The sequence below is a fragment of the Marmota marmota genome, unplaced genomic scaffold, assembly GCF_001458135.2.
Source record: "Marmota marmota marmota unplaced genomic scaffold, marMar, whole genome shotgun sequence".
In the NCBI taxonomy this organism is placed as follows: Eukaryota; Metazoa; Chordata; class Mammalia; order Rodentia; family Sciuridae; genus Marmota; species Marmota marmota.
The window spans coordinates 1,371,568-1,378,922 of NW_026000208.1; the positions used below are offsets into that span (position 1 = coordinate 1,371,568).

The 7,355-nt window shown below is 37.4% G+C and overlaps 1 long non-coding RNA gene across 4 annotated transcripts in view; it reads left to right on the forward strand.

Annotated features, from left to right (window-relative positions):
• Positions 1-7,355, forward strand: part of LOC125612822 — a 247,459-nt gene that overhangs the window by 157,261 nt on the left and 82,843 nt on the right. Inside the window, exon 14 of one of the 4 annotated variants that reach the window (XR_007343298.1) lies at positions 5,012-5,142. The exons of the other annotated variants lie outside the window; for them this stretch is intronic. This is a non-coding gene — a long non-coding RNA (uncharacterized LOC125612822). Of the gene's footprint in view, positions 1-5,011; positions 5,143-7,355 lie in introns of those variants that run through there. 4 annotated transcript variants of the gene reach the window in all.

Consider the following 7,355-nt stretch of genomic DNA (forward strand, 5'->3'; position numbering starts at 1 on the left):
ATATATATCTTCTTTTAGGAATAATCTTTTTATCAGTATGCAGTGAATTTTCTTGTCTCGTGTATTAGATTTTTTTCTTAAAATCTTTTTTTAAGAGGTAATAATGGCTACTCCCACTTGTTTTAGTTTCAACTGCCATTGCCTCTCAGATTTCCATGGCAGATCTGCTGATTTAATTCAGTCTTTGAGAGGTGATGTAACACTGCTTTCCTCTGAGCCATCATCATCTTTGAATATTTCTCTGATTTTGCTCTAAATGTTAAATATGCAGGAGTAGGACCTATGGTCATCCTCTATTTATTGCTACCTTGTGCCTGGTCATTATTTTAAGGCATTTCATCCCTCTGTTCTATACATTAAAGTATTTTTGAAACTTGAGCAGGGTTTGTTACATGTGGAGCAGGGTATACTATCAGTTGACTGTGGGTATAGTTCAGCAGGAGAGTCAACCTCTGAAATCATAATGATCCAGTCATTTCTCACTCCCTCTCAGAAAAACTGGAAACAAGCAACAGAAACAACAGTAGCTACCAATGTAGAGTATTTAATAATGCCCAGTGCCTCTTGTGACATCGACAGCAATAATTACAACAAAAAGTAGAATGGCAGAATCAGCAGTTAACAATAGCATTGTTTTAGTTTGCTTTTTTGCTGCTGTGATTAATAGACTGACAAGAACAATTTGAGGAGAGGAAAAATTATTGGTGGGCTTAGAGTTTCAGAGATCTCTGTGCATAGATAACTGGCTCCATTCTTTAAGGCTTGAAATGAGGCAGAAGATCATGTCAGAAAAGTGTGGTGGAGGAAAATGGCCCAGGACATGGTCAGGAATCAGGGAGACACTCCATTCACCAGATACAAAACATATACTCTAAAGACAACTCCAGTGACGACCTCCTCCACTCACTTCCTGATGTCTTCAGATACCACTCAGTTAAGCCCCAATATAGAATTAGTTGATTGATTAGGTTAAGGCTCTCATAATCCAATCATTTCATCTCTGAATGTTCTTGCTTATTTCACACTTGAGCTTTTGGGGAGTAATTTATATCTAAACTATAACATTTCCTCCCTTGGCCCTCAAAACCCAATGCATATATCATAATGTAAAATATATTTAGTCCATTTCCAAGTGTCCCCATAGTCTCAACAGTCCATTGCCCAAAAATTCAACTTCTATGTCTCCTTTAAGACTCAAGGCAAACTCACATTATGAGCTCCTGTAAAAATCAAAAGCAGTTTACAAGTATCTAATATATAAAGTATACAGAGTAAATATATTTATTCAGAAAGACAGGGGCAAATAAAGAACAAATAAGACAAAAGCAAGCCTGAAATACAGCTGGGAAAACGAGTCCTGTAGTTCTGTGTCTGTAATCTGGAACACAAGATATCAAGATGTTCTCCCCAAAGGGCTTGTGTAGTGCCACCCTTGTGGCTTTGCTGGCTGCAGCTTATATGTACTCTCTGTTGGTTTGTTTCTGCTCATTTCCTATAGTTTTTCTTGGTAGACATCCCAAGATACTGGTATTTCTTAATCTTGTGGGTATCCATTGCAGCTCAGCTTCCTCCTCACATCTCCATGCATGCAGGGGTTGCCTGCAGGGACTCTGACCTTGCTTCATTTTCCTGGCCTCCCAGTTCTTCTTTTGAAATCTTGATGGAAGTATCCATGACCCTCTAACTCCAGAATCCTGCATTGTTCCAGAACCAGCACCATGTGAATGATGCCAGTTCTGCCACCATCTTGATCAGTAGCCGAGCCTCCTGGTACCCTAGCTGCAGCAGCCGCTTGAGTACTTGGGTGGCTGAGCATGGTGAAAAAAATTCTAGGCCACCCTGTCCATGCAGAGTGTCCAACTGGCCGTTTCTCAAAAGGAGTTTTAGTTTTATTCCATTAAGTCAGAGATGGATATGGTTTTACAAATTCCTGATATGCCCTCCAACCTTCTTTCTTATTGTCTCTGGGTAAAGTTGTTAGCATTTCTTTAGTGGCAGTTATATCTTTAACAACTGGAACCTCCTTAGCCCCAATTTTATTCCCATCTTTCACATCCAAGTTTTTCATGTCTTTCTGATCTGCTTTCTGATCATCACAATAAATTTGGCTAAAAGCAACCAGCAATACACTGGCCACCATCTGAATGCTATGCTGCCCAGAAATTTCTTCTGCCAGATTAAGAAGTCTATTGCTTTTAAAATCAGCCTCACAAAGTCTCAATACATAGGCAATGTATAGACAACTTCTCATCCAGAAAATAACACCAGTGGCCTCTAGTCCAATTTCCAAAAGTGTCTTTTTTCTCTTCTGAAACCTTATGAGCCCTGTCATTACTATGCACAGTTCTATCAGCATTCTGAGCTTCTGAATTCCCATGGGAATCACCTGTTTAGTCCCACTTGCAAAAAATCTAAACCTTTTCCAGCTTGCATCATGAAACTTTCTGAAGTTCCTCTCCCAGATTCTAAAATATTCCAAAAGCTTCTGAACCATATGATCAGGTTAGTCACAGAAATGACATTAATTTTCAGTACCAATTTCTGTTTTAGTCAGCTTTTTTACTGCTGTGACTAAAAGACCAATAAGAACAATTTTAGAGGAGGAAAAGTTTATTGGGTGCTCACATTTTCAGAGATCTCAATACATAGACACTCGGCTCTATTTCTTGGGGCTTGAGGTGAGGCAGAACATCACAACGGAAGAGCGTGATAGAGAGGGTGGCTCAGAATATGATCATGAAGCAGAGAGAGAGATTTCACTTGTCAGACACAAAATATAAACCCAAAGTGCTGCCCTCAATGCTCTGTCCCTGTCGCGAGAGGGCAAAATTGCGATGTATGCAGTCTAGGGGGAGAAATAAAGAATGTCCACATGCTTCTGCCTCTTTCAATGGTTTATTCACTCAAATTACTCAATAAATTTCACTCTAAAGGTTCTTTCAAGAAAACAACATTCCTTAATGCTAGAAACTGCAATAGACATAATTAATTCACAGCAAACAATGCTAGATTAATTAATTCACAGCAAACAATTCTAGATTAATTCTAAGCCCTACTGTTATAGTTAAAGCTTCGTCCCAGGATTTCATAAACTGACTTCCAGACCACTCACGTATAATCAAATCAAGCCTTTATTGAAGCACACCGGTGGTGGCTGACCAGAACATAAAGCTGTTCCCCTGATCAGCCCCGGACAATTGCAAAGGCATTCCTTATAAGCCTGAAAACCACAAAAGGGATGTTCAGGGGGTCTAGCCAAGGCAAGCAAGCCAGGTTACAGAAGCTGGACAGTGCAGTCAAGCGGAGGGAAGCCTAATTAATCACAGTTAGCCCAGTCACTCCAGTTATTACAGAAACAGAGCCCCGTTACCCTAGTTAAAGAAACAATACCCCATTAGGTAGTTTTGTGTTCTTAAAGGTTTCTATAGCAAAAGGTAAAGAACATCTTGCCCCAGTCATGACTCTTCTACTTGGCATGGTTGTTTTACAGGATGAAGTCATAAAACAAAATGGAGTCACATTTACTCCTACTATCACATTCCCCACTGGTTTTAGTAGGTTTGATGTCAATCTCGCACATCATTAGGCCTCAGTTTTTGTTCCAACCTTCTGTGTCTAAGGGACTATACTGGGCATGCAAGACCATAACTCTGACCTCACCTACATTCTTGTGTATATGGTTTAGGAGGGTTTTTAAGAGGCAGGGTCCTACAGTAATACCAGTCAGAAGTACTAGGGACCCAACTATGGCTGAAATGTTGTTAGTCAACCAAGGGGACCATGAGAATAGGTTTTGGAACCAATTGCCTGAAGTTTAAATTTATATATATTTGACAGCTAAGGGACTTAAAATTTTTAGGGCCTGTGATAAGAGTTGTAGTTCCCAAAGCAGTAGATACCAGCCAGGAGGGGAACTAAAATGGGGGTAGCCAGTCTATGTTGATAAATCAGTGGGCCCTGGCCTTTTAATAAGTCCAGGTGTTCTTTTCCTTTTACTCCATCAAAATAGTAGGTTACATAGTTCAGAGTTATTGACAGTTTGGAGATTTAGTCAAGGAGTTCAAAGTGGGATCCAGGAAGCACAATTTTTGGTGAACAGGGTGTTGTTCCACTTATAAGTTGGGTTGTGGAAGCAAGTGTCTCTTTCTGGGAGATCACCCAGGGTGATCTTGGGAGTAGTTTTCCAGGTACATCTTTCTGAGCTAGACATATTGGCGAACATCTATATCGACCATAATTTTTTCTCTAATATTAGGGACCTCCAACTGCCGTAAGGGAAAAGGGCAATGACCGTTCTTGCTACTTCCGCTGAAAGGGGGGCGATGTGCAGTGGGCAAGCAGTTTGGAGTACTTTTTAAGAAACTGAGTGGGTCAAGGAGTCCATGGTAAAAATCTAGTTCAGGAAGCACAGCATGTAAATTCACCTGGGTGGGCAATTCTATGAGAGAAAAAAAATGACAGGAGTGCTGAAGTAAGAGTTATATAAAATAGCAATTGTAGCATCTGGAACCTGTCCATGAATATCATGAAAATGACAGAAATTAATAATTGTTTACCAGGAGGCAGAAAACCTGAGAAATTGTCCCCATAACAAGGCCTAACAAAGCCTAATAGGGCACTTTTTTTTTTTTTTTTTTTTAGGAAACATAAATCTTTCACATTGTCAGAATTATCAGGAATGTAGACACAACATTTAGTTAAATTATTGTTAATGTCATCCGATTTTTGTAAAAATACCTTTTTGGCATGACCTCTGTGTTCAGTAAATATCCTTTGTTACTTAGGATTAGATAATTATATTAATAAACACTGATTATGTCTATCTGTGTAGGAGGTTAGGAAGATCTGTAGGCCTTAAACTGACTAAAAACTTCTGGCAATGTTTATTGGTAGTTATCAGGCACTTTTGTTTAAGAATTTCTCTTCTGTTGTCTCCAGTCTTACTCATTTTGGGGGATGAGTACATTTTAAGTTACATTAAAATAACTGTTGTTTCTTTTTAAATATCCAGGAATGGCTGTGCTTTGGTTTTAACTGTTTGTGCTAGGTGTTTAAGACCATGCTGGTCAAACTGACCTTGTTTCTACCTATTAGTAAGAGTCAGCTGAGTTTCCTTGGAGGACATTCTTGGGGAACGTGTGAGTAGCATTTAAGTTCTGTTAGTGTCATCTGCATTATGATGGGTCAAGTTCTTGCTGACCATATGGCTTCCCTTGGAAGCATCAGGCATGTCTCCCCTTTTCAATAACCCTCCTCTTTTGCAGCATGTATACTAATTGGCTTTTTGTTCTCCAGTGGTCTCATTAATCTCCCTTATTGGGAGGTTATGTGGCCTGGAGTTGCAAAGCTTTTCTCCCTGTCCTGGGTTCAGGCTGACTTAGAGGGCAAGAGCCAAATATTGGTTTCTTTGGCCCCTTTATTTTAACCTTAATATTTAAATTTGGCCTTAAACATCCAGCAAGTCAGTTTTACCAGTTTTAAAATAAGAATGCTGGGCTTTAACTTTAATGTTTATAACTTTACAGTTAATTTTTACATAACACAATATCCTTATTTTATTTATTAATTTACGTAATGCTGAAGATCTGCCTGAAGGCAGAAGATGACACCTTAATTTCTACTGTATGATCCAATCACTGGATGCCAACAAGGCAGCTTGTAGACCCAGAGACCCCATTAGATTTTTGGCTATAAAAACTTTTTCTTGCCAGGTCCTCCTCTCTTGCTCTCTCCTTTTTCTCTCACTTTCCCTGTCTCTCATTTTCCCTTTCACTTTTTTTTCTTCTCTCTCTCTCTCTCTCTCTCTCTCTCTCTCTCTCTCTCTCTCGCACTTGCCTGTCTCTCTCTCTCTTTTTGTGTTAATCAGACACTGTCACGGTAAAGGTCTCTTGGTTGCTGTGAGTGTAGTGGTCACAATTTTTTTTAGTTAAAATGAAAATACAAGGTAAAATTAACAATAGTAAAAACATATTTAGCTTGTATATAATTTTGAACCTTGCCTGAGTTATACATCATATTTTTTATTTGAGATTACAGTAATCTTTCCAATAAAATTAATCTTTGAATATAACTTTAAATTAACTGAAATCTGGCCTACTTTGAAGTTATTCTGACATGCTGTAAGGTGGGAGGCAGAGACTTATTTCAGGTAAGGCAGGGCTCTTTACAAATCTTAGGTAAAGTGTTTTAGTTTTAAAGCTGATCTTTGTCTTTCTTTTTAGATATCATTTTATAAAGTTTATATATATTGTTTTCTGACTCTATACGAATGTTAGTAGCACAAGATGACATACATTTGAAACATTAATTAAAGAAAGGCTGAGAGTCCTTAACAATTTTTTTTTCTATGTGGAAAAGTGGCAAAATGTTTTATAATATCAATCTTTAAATAGGTTAGGCTCTCATTACTTTTTAAAATATCTTTAAATTTTTATATTTTAGTGTAAAAGGTAACATAATATTTGGTTACAAAACATCAAATAATATAAATAAACCCCCAATAAAATCTATTATCTTTATAAGTTTAAATTATCATTACAGACAATTTTAGTTTGGAGAATACCAGCTTGATAAAATGTTTCTTTAAACCTTTTACCTTAAAGACTTGTATACCTGAAAGATATGAACACATTTAGTCTGTAAAGAAGAGTAATGTATCACACTTTTATTGATATTTTTATATTAACCAAGGGTAGCTTTTAAAGGAAAATATAGACTTTGTAATGTAGGTCAATACTTTAAAATAACAGTTGCTGTTTAGCCACAGATGTACAAACCTTAATTTCTCCAAGATTACTTGTTCTAGGGGATAAAACTTAACATTACATAATATAATTAATATTTTTAGAAGTTTTTGTCATTTTAACATATAAATATATCAGTACATTATTATTTGTCCTTAGGGAACAACCTTGAATATTTTTAATTATTTGTGTTACATATATAACCAACTTAGTTACATATAAACATTTTTTTTAGAGAAAAACATTTTATTTTATTTTTTTTTATTGTTGGTTGTTCAAAACATTAAATAGTTCTTGATATATCATCTTTCACACTTTGCTTCAAGTGGGTTATGAACTCCCATTTTTAGCCCATATACAGATTGCAGAATCACATCAATTACACATCCATTGATTTACATATTGCCATACTAGTGACTGTCGTGTTCTGCTACCTTTCCTATCCTCTACTATCCCCCCTTCCCTCCCCTCCCCTCCCCTCTTCTCTCTCTACCCCCTCTACTGACCTTCATTTCTCCCCCTTGTATTATTTTTCCCTTTCCCCTCATTTCCTCTTGTATGTTCTTTTGTATAACCCTGAGGGTCTCCTTCCATTTCCATGCAATTTCCCTT